Source organism: Chiloscyllium plagiosum, unplaced genomic scaffold (genome assembly GCF_037043375.1).
Source record: "Chiloscyllium plagiosum isolate Xiang-an unplaced genomic scaffold, Cpla_swu_hap1 HiC_scaffold_26, whole genome shotgun sequence".
Classification (NCBI taxonomy): Eukaryota; Metazoa; Chordata; class Chondrichthyes; order Orectolobiformes; family Hemiscylliidae; genus Chiloscyllium; species Chiloscyllium plagiosum.
The window spans coordinates 62,066,101-62,087,853 of record NW_028270164.1 but is presented as its reverse complement, the minus strand read 5'-3'; the positions used below and the strand labels follow the sequence as shown (position 1 = coordinate 62,087,853).

Genomic DNA, 21,753 nt, shown 5'->3' with positions numbered 1-21,753 from the left:
CGAGAGGTCTTTGAAGGAGAAAGTGAGGTCTGCAGATGCTGGAGATCAGAGCTGAAAATGTGTTGCTGGAACAGCGCAGCAGGTCAGGCAGCATCCAGGGAACAGGAGAATCGATGTTTCGGGCATAAGCCCTTCTTCAGGAATGAGGAAGGTACTGAGGGATAGGATCTATTTATATTTGGAAGAGAATGGGCTTATCAGTGACAAGTGTTAGAAACAAGTTTAAATAAAATTAGACGAGACCACCAAAACTGGAAACAAGACTATTTATTCTACGATCTTGCAAGAAAGGGCATCAAATGCAGAAGCAAATGAGCAATGAACATTCAAACTAGTACACAGTTATACTTTTGAGCTGCGTGAGGTCACCTCTTCTGACTCCTACATTACCCAATAACTTTATTCTCTGACTAACTTGTGATCAGTACCCTCATTCCTGAAGAAGGGCTTATGCCCGAAACGTCGATTCTCCTGTTCCCTGGATGCTGCCTGACCTGCTGCGCTGTTCCAGCAACACATTTTCAGGTCTTTGAAGGAGACAGTCTGTTCTGGACACTATTCCCAAACTACGGCGCTGCAGGGTCAGGGGTAGAAATACAGAAACTGGCGGCTGCCCTTGGGAAGTTAATTAATGATACCGTTGACGCAATGGGAGAAACTCAGTCCCAAATATCGGCCATAACCACCGAAATGATTGCTACAAGACTAACAGCTTTACAGAATCGAATGGCTTTAGACTATCTCTTGGCCAATAAAGGGGGAACCTGTGCTCTGATTGGTAAGGAATGCTGCACCTTCATCCCAGACACCTCTTCCACAGTGGAAGATAAGGCAGAAATAGTAAGAGAAATTGGAGATGAACTTCGAAAAGATGAGGGTTGGGGCGACTGGGGACTGACTGGTTGGGGAAAGTGGTTAGTTAATTTAGGAATTTATGTATTACTGATAATAGTAGGTCTAATGATAGGATTTAACGTGTTAAAGTGGATAATGAGTAAGTTGATAATGTCTTTAGGAGGACAACAATCAATGTTGGTCATGACAACAGCGTGCTCACAAGAAAGAGAGAGTAGCAGATTACTCCTAGATTGTGAGAAGATTTGTAGCTCGGGTGCTCGTTGTTGTGGTTCTGCTCGCCGAGCTGGGAAATTGTGTTGCAGATGTTTCGTCCCCTGTCTAGGTGACATTCTCAGTGGTTGTTCACAGAGAACAGCCAGGGAATTCCTAGAGGTATGGCATTCATTCACAGATTCAATCAATAAGCACATCGATCTGGACCCAATATACCGGCCACTGCAACGGACAACTGGAACTGACAACCGGAAGCGGCACATTCAAACCACTACAAATGCCGGAGGAAAGATCACAGAAGCGCTTCACAGGAGGCTCCCAAGCACTGAGGATGTCACCTAGACAGGGGACGAAACATCTGCAACACAAATTCCCAGCTCGGCGAACAGAACCACAACAATTACTCCTAGAGTTTGAAAAAGGCAGATTTAGGAGGGCAGAAATGGCAAGATTGTGAACCTCTGCACCTTAGGGTGAAAAGAGGGCAGAAAATAAAATTGCAAAAACAACAAATGGTAAAAGAAAAGAAATGGGGGCGTTGTAAGAAATGGGGAAGTGTTGTTTTCGCAGAAAGTTAGTGATAATAAGCTTAAGTATAATGCTGATAAATCGAGTGTAAAGGGCAGTTGCAGACAATGATTAAATCAGCAAGCACTAGGGAAATGTATAATTGGGTACTAACTTTAGTGCATAATTATTCTATTAAATAATTTCTTTCATCATGATAGTTTAAATAATTTAGTCTCAGCAAAATAGCTGAGATAGCTGAAACACCTAAACTAGGCAAGAAAAGACACATTGTTAAAATGTATATTCAGGAATGGAATATACCTATGAACAAAGTGAAAGGAACATCAAGATCCAAGTTTAGCAAAATCTTCCTTATGTCAGCATTTACAGAGGGAAGGGTCGCCAACTTGGAGAAGGGGGGTAAATAATAAGAGCGGATCGCAAGTTAGTCAGAGAATAAAGTTATTGGGTAATGTAGGAGTCAAAAGAGGTGACCTCACACAGCTCAAAAGTATAACTGTGTACTAGTTTGAATGTTCATTGCTCATTTGCTTCTGCATTTGATGCCCTTTCTTGCAAGATCGTAGAATAAATAGTCTTGTTTCCAGTTTTGGTGGTCTCGTCTAATTTTATTTAAACTTGTTTCTAACACTTGTCACTGATAAGCCCATTCTCTTCCAAATATAAATAGATCCTATCCCTCAGTACCTTCTCCAGCAACTTTCCCACCACTTACACTGGGCTCGCTGGTCTGTAGTTACCTGGAATATCCCTACTATCCTTATTGAACAGGCAGACAACATGGGCAACCCTCCAGACCTCCGGCACCTCACCTGTGTTTAAGGATGCTACAAGTATATCTGTCAGGGCCCAGCTATTTCTTCTCTCACCTCCCTCAGCAACCTGGGATAGATCCCATCTGGTCCTGGGGATTTGTCCACCTTAATATCCTTTAACTTACCCAACACATCCTCCCTTCTTATGTCAATGTGGTCCAGAGTAAACAAACTTCTATCTATAATCTCAACATGCATCATGTCCTTCTCCTCATTGAACACTGATGCAAAATAATCATTTAGAATTTCACCCATTTTCTCAGGTTCGACACACAACCTTCCTTCCTTATCCTTTAGTAGACCAACCCTTTCTCTGTTGCCCTCTTGTTTCTTATATATGAATAAAAAGCCTTAGGATTCTCCTTAATTCTGCTCACTAAAGTTATTTCATGACCCCTTTTAGCCTGCTTGATACCTCATTTCAGGTTGGTCCTACTCTCCCAATATTCCTCCAAAGCCTGTTCTGATCTTAGCTCTCTGGACCTTATGTAGATTAGATTAGACTACCTACAGTGTGGAGAGAGGCCCTTCAGCCCAACAAGTCCACAGCAACCCTCCGAAGAGTAACCCACCAGACCCATTTCCCTCTGACTTATGCACCTAACACTATGGACAATTTAGCATGGCCAATTCACCTGATCTGCACATCTCTGGACCGTGGGAGGAAACCAGAGCACCCGGAGGAAACCCATGCAGACACAGGGAGATTGTGCAAACTCCACATAGACAGTCACCCAAGGCTGGAATTGAACCTGGGACCCTGGTGCTGTGAGCCAGCAGTACTAACCACTGAGCCACTGTGCCGATGTATGCTTCCCTTGTCCTCTTAGCTCGTCGCAAATTTCTCCTGTCATCCATGGTTTGTGAATCTTGCCTTTCCTATCCCTTGTTTTCAAAGGGACATGCTTATTCTGCACTATCTTCAACCTATCTTTGAAAGCTCCCACGTATCAAATGTGGACTTCCCTTCAAGTAGCTGCCCCCAATCCATATTTCTCAGCTCCTGCCGAATTTTGAAATAATTGGCCTCAAGGTGGAAGGCTACCATATTAAGTTACCTGGAAAGCCAGACATTTGTCTGACACAAACTGATTTGATGGTAATTAAAGTAATGATTATGAGGAAGAAAAGCTGAGTAGGGGAGCCAATAACCTGGTACTTCTATGACAGAACAGATGGAAAGAATTGTAAATGGTGTGAGAGAGGAAGGAACAGAGATTTCATGTATTAAAAAGGTCAAACGCAATGTGTTGACAACTGGTAGTCTTTGTTTTAGTAATGTGTTTGCAGCCATTTAATAGATTTGCTTTTTTTTATTGTTTAAGCGTAGACATTGCATAATGTCTCTTACTGAGATTGTCAACATAGTTGTAAAACATTAAATTTTTTTGGTATTTGTCTTACTAGATTGAAATATGATGACAAAGAAACAACTGGAGCATTAGTGCTTTAACTTAACAAGGAAGTGAATGAACATTGGGGCAGGATTAAGGTGGTAAACAGTACAGCACAAACAAAAGTTAAAATCTATAATTGTGGATTTATGTCACTGTCATGTTTTGAGACTGGCTTCGGGTAGAATGCCAGAAAAAACATGTCTTAATTTATTCTGAAACCAGTTAAAACACAAGCACATAGTTTGTGGTTTTCTGTAACATACAATTGTGCCATATCTGGACTCTCATTAAGCTTTACATTGTTCAAGGGCATTTCTACTGTCTTAGGTACAGTATGAAGCAAATGCATTTGTGCACATAATGTTTGGTTCCATTGCTTTCTAAAATCTTCCATCAAAAAAAGTCTCAGAACATTCTACTGGCATAATGTATGGCAGATTTTCCAAATGAATTAAAGCTTTAAAAGTGATGGCATTTCAAATCTGATCAACATTGCTTTTTAAAAATAAGAAAAAGAATACTCCAAGTGCAGCCACACCAGAATTTTGTACAGCTGCAGCATGACCTCATCGTTCTGAAATCGATCCCTCTACTAATAAAACCTAACACACCGTATGCTGTCTTAACAGCTGTTTCAACCTGGTGGCAATTTTGAGGGATCCATGTACATGGACACCGAGATCTCTCTGCTTATCTACACTACCAAGAATCTTACCATTCATCCAGTACACTTCATTCATGTTACTCCTTTCAAAGTGAATCACCTCACACTTTTCTGCATTAAACTCCATTTGCCACCTCTCAGCACAGCTCTGTAACTAATCTATGCCCCTCTATAACCTACAACATACTTCAGCACTATCCACAACTCCACTGACCTTGGTGTCATCCGCAAATTTACTAACCCATCCTTCTACGCCCTCATCTAGGTCATTTATAAAAGTGACAAACACAGTGGTCCCAAAACAAATCCTTGCGGTACACCACTAGTAACTGAACTCCAGGTTGAAATTTTCCATCAACCCCACCCTCTATCTTCTTTCTGCCAATTTCTGATTCAGACCGCTAAATCACCCTCAATCCTATGCCTCCATATTTTGTGCAATAGCCTACCATGGGGAACCTTATCAAACACCTTACTAAAATCCATATAGGAGAAAGTGAGGACTGCAGATGCTGGAGATCAGAGCTGAAAAATGTGTTGCTGGAAAAGCGCAGCAGGTCAGACAGCATCCAAGGAGCAGGAGAATCGACGTTTCGGGCATAAGCTGAAGAAGGGCTTATGCCCAAAACGTCGATTCTCCTGCTCCTTGGACCCTGCCTGACCTGCTACGCTTTTCCAGCAACACATTTTTCAGCTAAAATCCATATACACCACATTAACGGCTTTACCTTCATCCATCTGTTTGTTAACCTTCTCAAAAAACTCACGGAGTTTTGTGAAGTGCGACCGACCCTCCACAAAATAGTGTTGACTATCCCTAATCAACTTATTCCTATCGAGATCTTATTTCTTATCCCCTTTTCCAACACTTTACCCACAATTGAAGTAAGGCTCACTGGTCTATAATTACCAGGGTTGTCTCTACTCCCCTTTTGAACAAGGGATCAACATTTGCTATCCTCCAGTCTTCTGGTACTATTCCTGTAGACAATGACGATGTAAAGATCAAAGCCATAGGCTTGGCAATCTCCTCCATGGCTATCCAGAGATTCCTAGGATAAATCCCATCCAGCCCAGGGGATTTATATATTTTCACATTTTTCAGAAATTCTAACACTTCCTCCTTGTGAACTTCAATCCCATCTAGTCTAGTAACCTGTATTTCAGTATTCTCCTCAACAACATTATCTTTTTCCAATGAGAATACTGATGAAAAATATTCATTTAGCGCTTCCCCTATCTCCTCTGACTGCACGTACAACTTCCCACTACTATCCTTGATTGGCCATAATCTTACTCTAGTCATTCTTTTATCCCTTGTATACCTATAGAAACCTTTAAGGTTTTCCCTGATCTTATATGCCAACAACTTCTCATGTCCCCTCCTCGCTCGTCTTAGCTCTCTCTTTCGGTCCTTCCTGGCTACTTTGTAACTCTCAATAGCTCTAATTGAGCCTTCACATATCATCCTAACATAAGCCTTCTTTTCCCTCTTGACAAGAGATTCAACTTCCTTAGTAAACCACAGCTCCTGCGCTCGACAGCTTCCTCCCTGTTTGACAGGTACATGCTTATTAAGGACACACAGTAGCTGTTCCTTGAATAAGCTCTACATTTTTAATGTGCCCATGCCCTGAAGTTTCCTTCCCCATTCTATGCATCCTAAATCTTATCGGACTAGGAGAAAGTGAGGACTGCAGATGCTGGAGTACCAGAGTTGAAAAATGTGGTGCTGGAAAAACACAGCAGATCAGGCAGCATCGAAGGAGCAGGAGAATCGACGTTTTGGGCATAAGCCCTTCTTCAGGAATGAGGCTGGTGTGCCAAGCAGGCTGAGATAAAAGGTAGGGGGGGAGGGAATTTGAGGGAGGGGCGTTGGGAATACGATAGGTGAAAGGAGGTGATGGTGCGGGTGATAGGCCGGAGAGGGGGTGGGGGCGGAGATGTCGGGAAGAAGATTGCAGGTCAGGAGGGCAGTGCTGAATCCGAGGGTTGGGACTGAGATAAGGTGGGGGGAGGGGAAATGAGGAAGCTGGAGAAGTCTACATTCATCCCATGTGGTTGGAGGGTTCCTAGGCGGAAGATGAGGCGCTCTTCCTCCAGGCGTCGTGTGGCCAGGGTCTGGTGATGGAGGAGGCCAAGGACATGCATGTCATTGGCGGAGTGGGAGGGGGTGCTAAAGTGTTCAGCCACGGGGCGGTTGGGTTGGTTGGTGCGGGTGTCCCAGAGGTGTTCCCTGAAACATTCCGCAAGTAGGTGGCCTGTCTCCCCAATGTACAGGAGACCACATCGGGTGCAGCAGATATAGTAAATGATGTGTGTGGATGTGCAGGTGAATTTGCGACGGATATAGAAGGATCCCTTGGGGCCTTGGAGGGAGGTGAGCGGGGAGGTGTGGGCGCAAGTTTTGTACTTCTTGCGGTTGCAGGGGAAGGTGCCGGGAGTGGAAGGGGGAGTGTGGACCTGGCGAGGGAGTCGCAGACGGAGTGGTCTCTCCTGAATGCAGATAGGGGAGGAGAGGGAAATACATCCCTGGTGGTGGGGCTGTCTGGAGGTGGCGGAAATGATGGAGGATGATACGATGTATCTGGAGGCTGGTGGGGTGGTAGGCGAGGACCAGTGGGGCCCTGTCCTGGTGGCAATTGGAGGGGCGGGGTTCAAGGGTGGAGGTGTGGGAAGTGGAGGAGATGCGGTGTAGAGCGTCGTGGACCACATCGGAGGGGAAATTGCGGTCTTTGAAGAAGGAGGCCATTTGAGTTGTTCGGTAGTGGCATTGATCCTCCTGGGAGCAGATGCAGCAGAGGCGGAGGAATTGGGAATATGGGATGACATTTTTCAGGGGGCAGGGTGGGAGGAGGTGTAATCTAGGTAGCTGTGGGAGTCAGTTGGTTTGTAGTAAATGTCTGTGTTGAGTCGGTCGCCCGAGATAGAAATGGAGAGGTCTAGGAAGGGGTGGGAGGAGTCTGAGATGGTCCAGGTAAATCTGAGGTCATCTTCTGCCTAGGAACCCTCCAGCCACACGGGATGAATGTAGATTTCTCCAGCTTCCTCATTTCCCCTCCCCCCACCTTATCTCAGTCCCAACCCTCGGATTCAGTACCACCCTCTTGACCTGCAATCTTCTTCCCGACATCTCCGCCCCCACCCCCTCTCCGGCCTATCACCTTCACCCTCACCTTCTTCCACCTATCGTGTTCCCAGCGGCCCTCCCCCAAATTCCCTCCCCACTACCTTTTATCTCAGCCCGCTTGGCACATCAGCCTCATTCCTGAAGAAGGGCGAAACGTCGATTCTCCTGCTCCTCGGATGCTGCCTGGCCTGCTATGTTTTTCCAGCACCACATTTTTCAATCCTAAATCTTGTCTAAGTGCATCGTAATTGCCTTTCCCCCAGCTGTAGCTCTTGCCCTCTGGTGTATACCTATCCCTTTCCATCGCTGAAGTAAATATAACTGAATTGCGGTCACTATCACCAAAGTGCTCACCTACCTCCAAATCTAACACCTGGCCAGGTTCATTACCCAGTACCAAATCTAGTGTGGCCTTGTCCCTTGTTGGTTTGTCTACATACTGTGTCAGAAAACCCTCCTGAACACAATGGACAAAAACTGACCCATTGAAAGTACTTGAATTATAGTATTCCCAGTCAATATTTGGTAAGTTGAAGCCCCTCATAAAAACTAACCTGTCACTCTCGCTCCTATCGAGAATCATCTTTGCTGTCCTTTCCTCTACGTCTCTGGAACTATTTGGAGGCCTGTAGAAAACTCCCAACAGGGTGACCTCTCCTTTCCTGTTTCTCATCTCAGCCCATACTACCTCAGTTGACCAGTCCTCAAATGTCCTTTATGCCACCGTAATACTGTCCTTGACTAACAATGCCACACCCTCACCTCTTTTACCATCTTTTCTGTTTTAGATTAGACTAGATTACTTTCGGCCTAACAAGTCCACACTGACCGTCCAAAGAGCAACCCACCCAGACCCATTCCCCTACATTTACCCCTTCACCGAACACTACGGGCAATTTAGCATGGCCAATTTACCTGCACATTTTTGGACTGTGGGAGAAAACCGGAGCACCCGGAGAACCCATGCAGACACAGGGAGAATGTGCAAACTCCACACAGAATGTTGCCTGAGGCAGGAATTGAACCCGGGTCTCTGGCGCTGTGAGCCAGCAGTGCTGTCCACTTCTTAGTGAAACATCTAAATCCCGAAACCCTATAACAACCATTCCTGTCCCCGCTCTACCCTTTGTCTCTGACCTGGCTACAACATCAAAATCCCTGTTCCCATCACATGCTGCAAGTTCACCCACCTTATTCCAGATGCTGTTGGAGTTGAAGTAGACACACTTCAAACAACATTTTGCTTGCCCTTCGGCCTAACAAGTCCACACCGACCCTCCAAAGAGCAACCCACCCAGACCCATTGCGACCCTTATTTCCGACCTCTGTACTCTCAATCTCCTCTATACTCGAACTACAATTTAGGTTTCCAACCCCTTGATGAATTTGTTTAAACCCAAAGGGAATTGCAAATTTTCCCCCCAGGGTATTGGTATCCCTCTGGTTCAGGTGAAGACCATCCTATTTGTCGAGCTCCCACCTACCCCAGAAAGAGACCCAATTATCCAGGAATCCAAAATACTTCCTCCTGCACCACCGTGTAGCCACGTGTTCAACTCCTCTCTCTCTCCCTACTCTTTGCCTCGCCAGTACGTGGCACGAGCAACAAACTAGAGATAGCAACTCTGTTTGTCCTAGCTCTAAGCTTCCATTCTAACTCCCTGAATTTCTGCCTTAACTCCCCATCTTAAGTTTAATAATCCTCAGGCAGCACATTGGAAGAGCCCTTGCCTAGCACTTGCTGTGGAATAAAAACAGGGGTTTCCTTTTTCTTCAATTCTCTCCCTCTTTCTATTTTCTGTCAAGTCAGCGAACATTTTACAACTCTTTTGCTTTCCTTCCTGTTACATTAAGCTTGCATTCAAGAGTAATTAGATTTCTGAATACAATGCTATTGGGAAATGTGAGGTCTGTGATAATGTTAGAAGAGAGTTCAAGTGTGACTGAAGCCAGACAATCGCGTTTCCTGCTGCATGCTCTGGCCTGGAGCTGCAGAACAGAACTTGCTGCATATAACTCCACAATTATCCTATTGTGGAAATTTGCTGGACTTCTGGCAAAGATCTTTCTGGTCCTTCAGATGACTGGATCAAAGTAGAAATGGTGGATGGCAGATAAGGAGATTTAATATCAATTGCTTGTTTATTATGGTTTAATATTCTTGAGTAATATACAAACTAACGCCGAATGTTCAAATTTGTGTTTTATTTTAATCTAACTGGCAATGTTTCTGTGATGTTTTGACTTTAACTGTGTATTTTTTTAAAAAAAGGATGGTTCAAGTAATATATGAAGTGACCAGCTGCCTTATCATTAGATTGAATTTACTGTGACTCCGCATCAATGTAGTGGGCGGCACGGTGGCACAGTGGTTAGCACTGCTGCCTCACAGCGCCAGAGACCTGGGTTCAATTCCCACCTCAGGCGACTGACTGTGTGGAGTTTGCACGTCCTCCCCGTGTCTGCGTGGGTTTCCTCCGGGTGCTCCGGTTTCCTCCCACAGTCCAAAGATGTGCAGGTCAGGTGAATTGGCCATGCTAAATTGCCCGTAGTGTTAGGTAAGGGGTAAATGTATGGGTGGGTTGCGCTTCGGCGGGTCGGTGTGGACTTGTTGGGCCGAAGGGCCTGTTTCCACACTGTAAGTAATCTAATCTATCCTTCTTCAGCTCTGCAAGATTCACATTTTTGCACTTCTAATTCTGGCCTCTTGGAATTTCCTTGCATGCTGGATCTTCTTTATTCTGTCATTGGTGTGTTCAGTCAGCCAGTACTGAAGCTCTGTAACTCCCTCCTAAAACATCTCTTTGTCCTCAAAACCAATATTTCTGACCAAGCTTTTGGTGACCTGTTCTAGTGATAGCTCCAAGAGACTTGGAGTTGATTTTTAAATGATGATGTTGTTGGAAGCATTTTAGAATGTTTCTACCATGTCAAAGATCTACACAATGAAAGTTGTTCTGCATTATATTGACTTCTTAAATTTGTACTCTCCGTAGGCATCAGGAGATGAGGTTCTTCCATATCTTGTTGTCAAAACATCTCATGTATGAATACTTAACTTTGGGACCTTCGAAAAACTTGTAGGAAATGTAATAACTGCTTTCGTTAACAAGGATTTTTTTCTACATGTACACATTATTTTCAATACACAAAACTGAAACTGTGTTAGAAATCCTCCTGGGCAAGTGAACACAAATATTAACATCTTCTTTGTTTAATGGCCAGGTTCCTCAGATGAGTAATTTTTGTTATTAATCGTTCTGGCAATGAATCACTGAAGCTAGCAGTCTGGAAACACCTCTGAGTTCATCAGTTATGAACCAAGAACCCCATCCAATCCTCAGTAAGGGAGAGAAATAGTTTTATCATTGGAAACACTAACTTAGCTGTTTGATTTCCCCCTCTGTACATAAACATTTATAGATCTTGGCTTTACTTTTTATCCGATTTCATCAAAAACGTCCCCATATTTCTTTTTTTTTAAATATTCTGGAACACCTTATTGTACACACTGATGCAGTGATAAGGTCCAGCTTCAAATTCTATCTGCTGCAGTAATGTTGCATAATATGTTAGAATAACTTGTTCACAAGTAATTAAACTTAAAGTCCTCCATGAAGAGAGATGTTTTCAGGGTCTTGTGATGCAGCAATAGTGTCCCTACCTTTGGGCTAGAAGGCTTAGGTACATGTCCCACCTGCTCCAAGGGTGTCTCATAACCCATCTGAAGAGGTTGATGTTTTTAAAAAGCTATATGTCTACAATACAGTCTTAACTCTTCTTACACCCCTTATCAGTGAAATAAGGTACAGTCTTTTTTCAGGTGCCATCAGTAGTCTGTTGCTAAATGTGGATTTGCATGAACAAGAAATTGAAACGACTCTCAAAGAAATGTGCCCTCTTATTGCTGTTAGAATGGTCACAGTCATTTTTGCATTGACTGATGTTTTGAACAAGAATTCACAAGCAACACACAACTGTTCTAATATTCAAAATGGAAAGCAATTGTGGAAATTCCAGTCTGTTAATTTCCTTCTGCTTCTCCAGCATTTACATAGAACATAGAACAGTACAGCACAGAACAGGGCCTTCAGCCCATGATATTGTGCCAACCACTGATCCTCATGTATGCACCCTCAAATTTCTGTGACCATATGCATGTCCAGTAGTCTCTTAAATGTCCCCAATGACCTTGCTTCCACAACTGCTGCTGGCAACGCATTCCATGCTCTGACAACTCTCTGTGTAAAGAACCCGCCTCTGACATCCCCTCTATACTTTCCTCCAACCAGCTTAAAACTATGACCACTCGTGTTAGTCATTTCTGCCCTGGGAAATAGTCTCTGGCTATCAACTCTATCTATGCCTCTCATTATCTTGTGTACCTCAATTAGGTCCCCTCTCCTCCTCCTTTTCTCCAATGAAAAAAGTCCGAGCTCAGTCAACCTCTCTTCATAAGATAAGCCCTCCAGTCCAGACAGCATCCTGGTAAACCTCCTCTGTACCCTCTCCAAAACATCCATATCTTTCCTATAATAGGGCGACCAGAACTGGACGCAGTATTCCAAGTGCGGTCTAACCAAAGTTTCATAGAGCTGCAACAAGATCTCACGACTCTTAAACTCAATCCCCCTGTTAATGAAAGCCAAAACACCATATGCTTTCTTAACAACCTTATCCACTTGGGTGGCCATTTTAAGGGATCTATGTACCTGCACACCAAGATCCCTCTGTTCCTCCACACTGCCAAGAATCCTATCCTTAATCCTGTACTGATTTCAAATTCGACCTTCCAAAATGCATCACCTCGCATTTATCCAGGTTGAACTCCATCTGTCACCTCTAAGCCCATCTCTGCATCCTGTCAATGTCCCGCTGCAGCCTACAACAGCCCTCTGTACTGTCAACGACACCTCCAACCTTTGTGTCGTGTGCAAACTTGCTGACCCATCCTTCAATCCCCTCATCCAAGTCATTAATAAAAATTACAAACAGTAGAGGCCCAAGGACACAACCCTGTGGAACACCACTCACCACAGACTTCCAGGCAGAATATTTTCCTTCTTCTACCACTCACTGTCTTCTGTTGGCCAGCCAATTCTGTATCCAGACAGCTAAGTTCCTCTGTATCCCACTCCTCCTGACCTTCTGAATGAGCCTACCATGGGGAACCTTATCAAATGCCTTGCTGAAGTCCATATATACCACATCCACAGCTTGACCCTCATCAACCTTTCTAGTCACATCCTCAAAGAACTCGATAAGGTTTGTGAGGCATGACCTGCCCCTCACAAAGCCATGTTGACTGCATTTAATCAAGCTCTGCTCTTCCAGATGGTCATAAATCCTATCCCTCAGAATCCTTTCTAACACCTTGCAGACGACAGATGTGAGACTTACTGGCCTGTAATTGCCGGGATTTCCCTATTTCCTTTCTTGAAGAGAGGAATTACATTTGCCTCTCTGCAATCCTCAGGTACGACTCCAGTGGAGAGCGAGAATGCAAAGATCTTCGCAAGTGGCGAAGCAATTGCATTTCTCGTTTCCCAAAGCAGCCGAGGACAAATCTGGTCCGGGCCTGGCGACTTGTCAATCTTAATGTTTGACAAAATTTTCAGCACATCAGCTGCCTCTAACTCTATCCATTCCAGCATGCACACCTACTCTTCAAAGGTTTCATTCACTACAAAGTTCATTTCTTTCATAAAGACAGAAGCTAAAAACTCACTTAGGGCTTCCCGTACCTCCTCAGACTCCACACACAAATTCCCTATGCTATTCCTGATCGGCTCTACTCTTTCTTTGACTATTCTCTTATTCCTCACATAAGTGTAAAATGCCTTTGTGTTCTCCCGAATCCGTTCTGCCAAGCCTTTCTTGTGCCCCCTCCTGGCTCTCTTCAGACCATTTTTGAGCTCCTTCCTCGCCTGCCTGTAATCCTCTAGAGCTGAGCTTGACCCTAGCTTCCTCCACCTTATATAAGCTACCTTTTTCCTTTTGATGAGAAGCTCTACCGCTCTCGTCATCCAAGGTTCCTTTATCTTACCACTTCCTGCCTGTCTCAGAGGGACATATTTATTCATCACTTGCAATAACTGTTCCTTAAACAGTCTCAACATGTCTATAGTGCCTTTACCATGGAACAATTGCTCCCAATCCATGCTTCCTAACTCATGTCTAATCGCATCATAGTTTCCTCTTCCCCAATTAAATATCCTCCCATTTTGCCTAATCCTCTCCTTTCCATAGCTATCTGGAATGTGAGGCAGTTGTGGTCACTATCACCAAAATGCTCTCCCACCACAAGATCTGATACCTGCCCCAGTTCATTTATATTAGATTCTATTTTCAAGAAGGTGAAGTTGTAACTGATTTGACGCTCCCCATTTGCTGCAGGAATTATTTCCAGTTATAGAACCTTCCTGTCGGCATTCCAGCTTTCCATCTCTTTCAAGTGGTAATAGGCTAGTGTGGGCTGAATGGCCTCATCCTATCACTCTGTAACAGTTCCATGGGGACAGAATTGCACAGATCAATCAGTCTTGTGTCTGTAGTGGGCAAATTATTGAAGAGGATTTTGTGAGACAGGATTTATGATTAATTGGAAAATCATAGTCTGATGACAGATAGTCAGCATGGCTTTGTGAGGGGCAGGTTATGCCTCACAAACCTTATTGAATTCTTTGAGGCCGTGACAAAACACTTTGATGAAGGTAGAGCAGTGGACATGATGTAAGTGGATTTTAGCAAGGCGTTTGATAAGGTTCCCCATGTTCATTCAGGCTCATTCAGAAAGTAAGGAAGCATGGGATACAGGAATGCTGTCTGTCTGGATACAGAATTGGCTGCCCCATAGAAGACAGAGGGTAGTGGTAGATGGCAAGTGTTCAGCCTGGAACTTGGTGACCAGTGGTGTTCCGCAGGGATCCGTTCTGGGACCTCTGCTCTTGTGATCTTTATAAATGACTAGGATGAGAAAGTGGAAGGGTAGGTTAATGAGTTTCATAGTGGCATAAAGGTTGGGGGAGTGATGTATAGTGTGGAAGGCTGTTGAAGGTTGCAACGGAACATTGACAGAATGTAGAACTGGGCAGATAAGTGACAGATGGTGTTCAATCTGGAAAAGTGTGGAAGGTCGAGTTTGAATGCAGATTACAGGGTTAAAGGCATAATTCATGGCAGTGTGGAGGAATAGAGGGATCTTGGGGGTCCACGTCCAGAAATGCCTCAAAGTTTCCACTCAAGTTGACGGGGTTGTTAAGAAGGTGTATTTGTGTGTTGGTTTTCATTAGCAGGGGGATTGAGTTTAAGAGCTGCAAGGTTATGCTGCAGCTGGTTAGACCACACTTAGAATATTGTGTTCATTTCTGGTCACCTCATTATAGAAAGGATGTGAAAGCTTTAGAGAGGGTGCATAGGAGATTTACCAGAATGATGCCTGGACTGGAGGGCATGTCTTATGAAAAAAGGTTGAGGGAGCTAGGGCTTTTTTCATTGGAGAGAAGAAGGATGAGAGTTTTATAAGATGCTGAGAGGCATAGATAGAGTGAATTGTCACAGACTTTTTCCCAGGGCTGAAATGGCTAACAGAAGGGAACATAGTTTTAAGATGTTTGGAGGAAGGTTTAGGGGAGACGTCAAAGGCAAGTTCTTTATACACAAAGTGGTGGGTGCGTGGAATGCATTGCCAGCAGTTGTTGTAGAGTCAGATGCATTAGAGACATTTAAGTGACTCTTGGATAGGCACATGGATGATAGTTAAATCAAGGTTATGTAGGTTAGTTTGATCTTAGAGTAGGATAAAAGGTCGGCACAACATTAAGGGCTGAAAGGCCTGAACTATGCTATATGGTTCTATGCTTCTAATGAAGGGTTACTAACTAAAAGTCAGTGGTTTATCATTTAAAACAGACAAGGTTATTTTTCTTCTCTCAAAGTGTGGTTATTCTTTGGAGCAGTCTTTCTGAAAAGTTAGTAAAAGCAGACCTCTGTAATATTTTAAAGGCAAACACAAGTAGTTTCCTGTTGAGGGTGGTGGGGAGGTAAAAGGTTATCAGGGTAGGCAGGAATGTAGATTTAAAGTTACAGTCAGATGAGACATAATCATATTGAATGTCTTACTCCTCCCTGTTTGCATGAGATGTGGTGTTTTAATACAGAGTTTTAACAAACTAGGTAATCGAGACTTCTAATACTGAAATCCTGAATCTTCAGTGCTTTTCAATGGCTGAATGAAAACTGTAGATTCAAGTGCTTGTTTAAAATCACTTAGTTTGTGCTGCATCACCAATTGCAGATAAGGAAACTTCCACACTTCAGAGGCAGAAGAGATTCCAGTAATGAATGCACTGAGCAAAAAGTAAGCTTTAGTCCGTATGTGACGTAACTGAGTTTCATCCAGAATACAACAACATGAAAGAAAATTGCTGTCACTTTCTGTAAGTTCTATGGCGGGGCCTCCATATGTGTTCATGCCAGAGCAATGCATCAAACACCAGAATACAGCAGTCACATTAAAAGAAGTCGCTTGAATGTGTCTATGATGTTTGCATTATTCTGAGAGATTAGAGATTTGGTTTGTTTAAAAAAAAGTTGCATTCATGCAAAATATTCGAAAGTGTTCAGTAGAAAATTGGTTTTACATTCACTATTCGGATCTCCATTTGTAGTCTAACGTGTAGATAGTTGAAACAAGGATAAACATATTGAAGAACTGAGGTTCCTACCTCCTTCCCTCCCCACTGACTCCCTGTGGTGATTTTCAGATCTCCTGTGAAAGTTTTGAAGAAAAACCTTCTATTTCCTATTATATTGCTACGTCTGGAGGGTGACCTATTTCATAAAAAGTTGATAAAATAATGTAATACTGAATCTCTGATTATCCAGCAATTTTATAACAGCCAACAGCCAATTGTGGACACAACAGCTAATTTAAAATGTCTTTTTCCTTACCAATTTCAGCTGCAGATGCTATGAGGAACCTGGAAATCTCATGTCTTCTGACATATTGGCAGTGATCAGAAAACAAGTTTGCTTCAGTATGTGTATAAATGATCCTTGATTCAGAATGCAAAAATGTGAAAGGAATTTGCTGGAGAGCTGTTGTTTAAATTGTTTAGGGGTTTCCTCTTGAAAGCATGTGACAGCTGGGCAGCAAACACACTTGCAGACCAGACCATAGCAATCACATTAAATTTGCCTCTGATGCTTGCATTATTCCTACAAATTAGAGTCCTTACTTAATTAGATCCACAGAAAGCATCCAAATAAAAACCAAAATAAAATGCAGATGCTGTAAATCACAAACAAAACCAGAAGTTGCTGGATAAGCTGTTGCTGGAAAGCAACCAAATCTCTTCAATGAAAGGTTTCTTCCCCTTCATCAGCCCTGTTTACCTCCCGTTGATATCTCTGGACACTGCTGCAAGGAAACATCAATTGAAAAAAATGAGCTTGATTTATTCCTCTTTTTCTTCCTGAGCTTCTCTGCCTCTCTCCCTACCTGTGCTCTGCTTTCTTGCAAGACAATTATGTAAGTTTGACAAAAAAAATCATCTAATGCAGTCACCCATCTGCAGTGTGACCAGTTCAACAAAAGCAGCTGGACATGAGCTGCAATACTGAATCCAGAGCCTACAGCCATTTCAACAGCTGGCATACAATTGTAGATGGAAACAAATGCTAATTTAAATGGCTAAACTGAACTTTTCTGACCAATTGCAGGCCTGTCAACTTTGACAGTCCAAACTGCGCCGGAGAAGGAAAACAGAGTTCTCCAGAAACTAAGGCACTCATGAAAAAGTAAGTTTGATACAGAATCTGAGAATGATTTTTCATCATTTAGAGTAGCGAAAAGAAACTGCTCGTGAGCTGGCAATTACTGAAAGATAACAGAGAGACTCCTAATGAAGACATTGCACCCAGTGCCGTGAATACCATTTCAAACTGGAGTAGTCACATCATACCCTCTAATATTTGCAATATTCGTAGGTGTTCAGAGCTGTTTTCAAAACAAATGTTAAGACAGTGCATCAAACTCACTTCATTGGTAAATTGCTTATCTTTGGACATTTAATTTTGACATCATTTGTCTGTGCTGGCAAACTAAACATCGATAAAGGTAAATGATAGCTCTATATGAACAACTGTAGAAATAAAAAAGTGAGTTTGCTCCAAGTGCAATTTAATTCTTGATGAATATTGTGTTTGTAATAAAGGCAATTACTGAATAACCAGCATTTTCTGTAAAGTTAGGTGGATATTTCCTTTTGCATCCATTCTAGGGCAGTGTAACCAACATCAGACCAGGCCATAGTTACCACATTACGGAAACTGTTAGGCTCTTCCTCCAAAATTTGTATTGTATTGTAGTTAGGTGTGTCTTTTTTTTTAACAACATGCTTGCAGTTATAATTTTGTGAATTGGGGTCCTCAGCTGGTGACTTAATTGGCTGCCCAGTGGGTGGTCAATCCAACTACCTTGACCACCTCTGACAATGTAACTATGGAGAATGAACATAGAACATAGAACATAGAAGAATACAGCGCAGTACAGGCCCTTTGGCCCTCGATGTTGCGCCGATCCAAGCCCACCTAACCTATACTAACCCACTATCCTCCATATACCTATCCAATGCCTGCTTAAATGCCCATAAAGAGGGAGAGTCCACCACTGCTGCTGGCAGGGCATTCCATGAACTTACGACTCGCTGAGTGAAGAACCTACCCCTAACTTCAGTCCTATATCTACCCCCCCTTAACTTAAAGCTATGCCCCCTTGTAATACCCGACTCCATACGCGGGAAAAGGTTCACACTGTCAACCCTATCTAACCCCCTAATCATCTTGTACACCTCAATCAAGTCACCCCTAAACCTTCTTTTCTCTAATGAAAACAGCCCCAAGTGTCTCAGTCTTTCCTCATACGATCTTCCTTCCATACCAGGCAACATCCTGGTAAACCTCCTCTGCACCCGTTCCAGTGCCTCCACATCCTTCCTCTAGTATGGCGACCAAAACTGCACACAATATTCCAGATGCGGCCGCACCAGAGTCTTATACAACTGCATCATGACCTCAGGACTCCGGAACTCAATTCCTCTACCAATAAAAGCCAGTACGCCATATGCCTTCCTCACCGCACTATTTACCTGGGTGGCAACTTTCAGAGATCTGTGTACATGGACACCAAGATCCCTCTGCTCATCCACACTACCAAGTATCCGACCATTAGCCCAGTACCCCATCTTTTTGTTATTCTTCCCAAAGTGAATCACCTCACACTTAGCTACATTGAATTCCATTTGCCACCTTTCTGCCCAGCTCTGCAGCTTCTCTATATCCTGCTGTAACCTGCCACATCCTTCCTCACTGTCAACAACTCCTCCGACTTTCGTATCATCCGCAAACTTGCTCACCCAACCTTCTAACCCCTCTTCCAGGTCATTTATAAAAATGACAAACAGCAATGGTCCCAAAACAGATCCTTGCGGAACACCGCTAGTGACGGCACTCCATGAAGAAACTTTGCCATCAACTACTACCCTCTGTCTTCTTCCATCCAGCCAATTCCTAATCCAAACCTCCAACTCACCCTCAATGCCATATCTCCGTATTTTCTGCAGTAGCCTACCATGGGGAACCTTATCAAACGCCTTACTAAAATCCATATATACCACATCTACCGCTTTCCCCTCATCAACCTCCTTCGTCACCTTTTCAAAGAATTCAATAAGGTTTGTGAGGCACGACCTGCCCTTCACAAAACCATGCTGACTATCCTTGATCACATTATTCCTATCCAGATGTGCATAAATCCTATCCCTTACAATTCTCTCTAAGACTTTGCCCACAACAGAAGTGAGACTCACCGGCCTATAGTTACTAGGGTTATCCCTACTCCCCTTTTTGAACAAGGGAACCATATTTGCTATCCTCCAGTCTTCTGGCACTACTCCTGTAGACAAAGAGGACATAAAAATCAAGGCCAATGGCTCTGCAATCTCCTCCCTTGCTTCCCAGAGAATCCTAGGATAAATGCCATCAGGCCCAGGGGACTTATCTATTTTCACCTTTTCCAGGATTTCCAACACCGCTTCTCTACATACCTCAAAGCCATCCATTCTACTTATTTGTGACTCAGTATTCACATCGACGACAATGCCCTGTTCCTGAGTAAATACTGAAGAAAAGTATTCATTCAGTTATGCTATCAGGCTTTGCTCCTAGGCTCCCCTCCACTTTGCCAATTATCTCACAACCCAGGCCACAGCCAGCTGACTGGGACAATTCAGCCCTATATGTTGAGACGGTATCCAGAGCTCTTCATTGGAGAATTTGGAAAATATATCCGTTCTTGATGTATGATAGTGTGGCTAGTCCTTTGGATTGCGGCATGTCCTCGTTCCGTTGTCTTTCCCTTAGGCATCTGTTGATGAAATTCAGACCAAGTCCTGAACTATGAAAGCAAACACCCCAATACACACAAACGAAGTTACATCAAGACACTATTCAAAAGGGCCACAACACACTGCAGCACACCAGAACTGCAAAAAGAGGAAGAGGAACACCTATACAAGGTATTCGCCAAAAACGGATATCCTCGCAATTACATCAAGAACACCTCTGAACTGACAGCCAGACTACTGCGACCACTAGGACTTATAACAGCACACAAACCAACAGCCACACTCAGACAACAACTCACCAGAACAAAGGACCCGATACCCAGCATGAGCAAAACTAATATAGTGTACAAAATACCATGCAAGAACTGCACAAAACACTATATAGGACAAACAGGAAGACAGCTAACGATCCGCATCCACGAACATCAACTAGCCACGAAACGACACAACCAGCTATCCCTAGTAGCCACACACGCAGACGACAAGCAACATGAATTCGACTGGGACAACACTACCATTATAGGGCAAGCCAAACAAAGAACAGCCAGGAAATTCCTAGAAGCATGGCACTCATCCACAAACTCCATCAACAAACACATCGACCTGGACCCAATATATCGGCCACTACAACGGACAGCTGAAACTGACAACCGGAAGCGGCAGGGACAGGCCACTATAAATGCCGGAGGAAACACCACAGAAGCACTTCACAGGAGGCTCCCAAGCACTGAGGATGTCACCTAGACAGGGGACGAAACGTTTGCAACAAAAACTTCCAGCTCGCCGAACACAACCACAGCATATTTGGAAATGGCTAAAATTCAATTGCAGATGAAGCAGCTTGAGAGAGAGGAGAAAGAGAAAGGGAGAGAGAATTTGAACTTCAGAAGTAGCGAATTTGTCAGGAAAACAAGTTAACAGGATGGAGATGGAGGGAGAAAGTAGGGATATATACAAATATGTTAAAACATTGCCACAATTTGATGAGAAAGATGTTGAAGCCTTTTTATTTCATTTGAAAAATTGGCTAGGCAGCTGGAGTAGCCAGAGACCTTGTGGATAATGCTAATTCAGACTAAGCTGGTAGGCAGAGCTGTACTGTCAAATGAGGGGGTCAACAGATTAATCAGACGTCAAGCAGGCTATTTTGAGTGCCTATGAATTGGTACCAGAAGTGCGTAGAAAGTAGTTCAGAAGCAAACAGAAGGAACCAGGTCAGACTTAGATTGAGTTCAAAAGAATGAAACATAGAAATTTTGATAAATGGCTGCGGGCCTTAAAAATTGATAAAGCATATGAGGCTCTAAGAGAGTTTATTCTGCTGGAAGAATCTAAAAACTCATGTCCAGAGATGATTAAGAACTTATGTAGATGATTAGAAAGTTCAAAAAGTGAGAAGAGCTGCAGAGATGGCAAATGAATATGCATTGTACATAAGGCAAAACTTAGCTTCCGGCAAGAATTCATCCTGTGAGGAATAGAAAATGGGAGACGAGGAAGTCCTTACAAAATAAAAAGAAGATCACCCTGAAAGAACTTACCACAGGTGAAAAAAAGATCAAAGGGGGTGAAAATGTGATGGAAGGCCTCGGGTGTTTCCCCTGTGGTAAAGAGGGACACTAAAATATAGAAGATAGAGGCAGGAGGAGGCTATTCTGCCCTTCAAGCCTGCTCCGCCATTCATCATGATCATGGCCGACCATCCAATTCAATAGCCTAATCCTACTTTCTCTATAAT

At 43.4% G+C, this 21,753-nt stretch overlaps 1 long non-coding RNA gene across 2 annotated transcripts in view; it reads right to left on the bottom strand.

Moving 5' to 3' along the window:
- The window catches only part of LOC122563354 (uncharacterized), a 193,030-nt gene that overhangs the window by 86,938 nt on the left and 84,339 nt on the right, over nt 1-21,753 (bottom strand). The gene's annotated exons all lie outside the window — the stretch shown is intronic.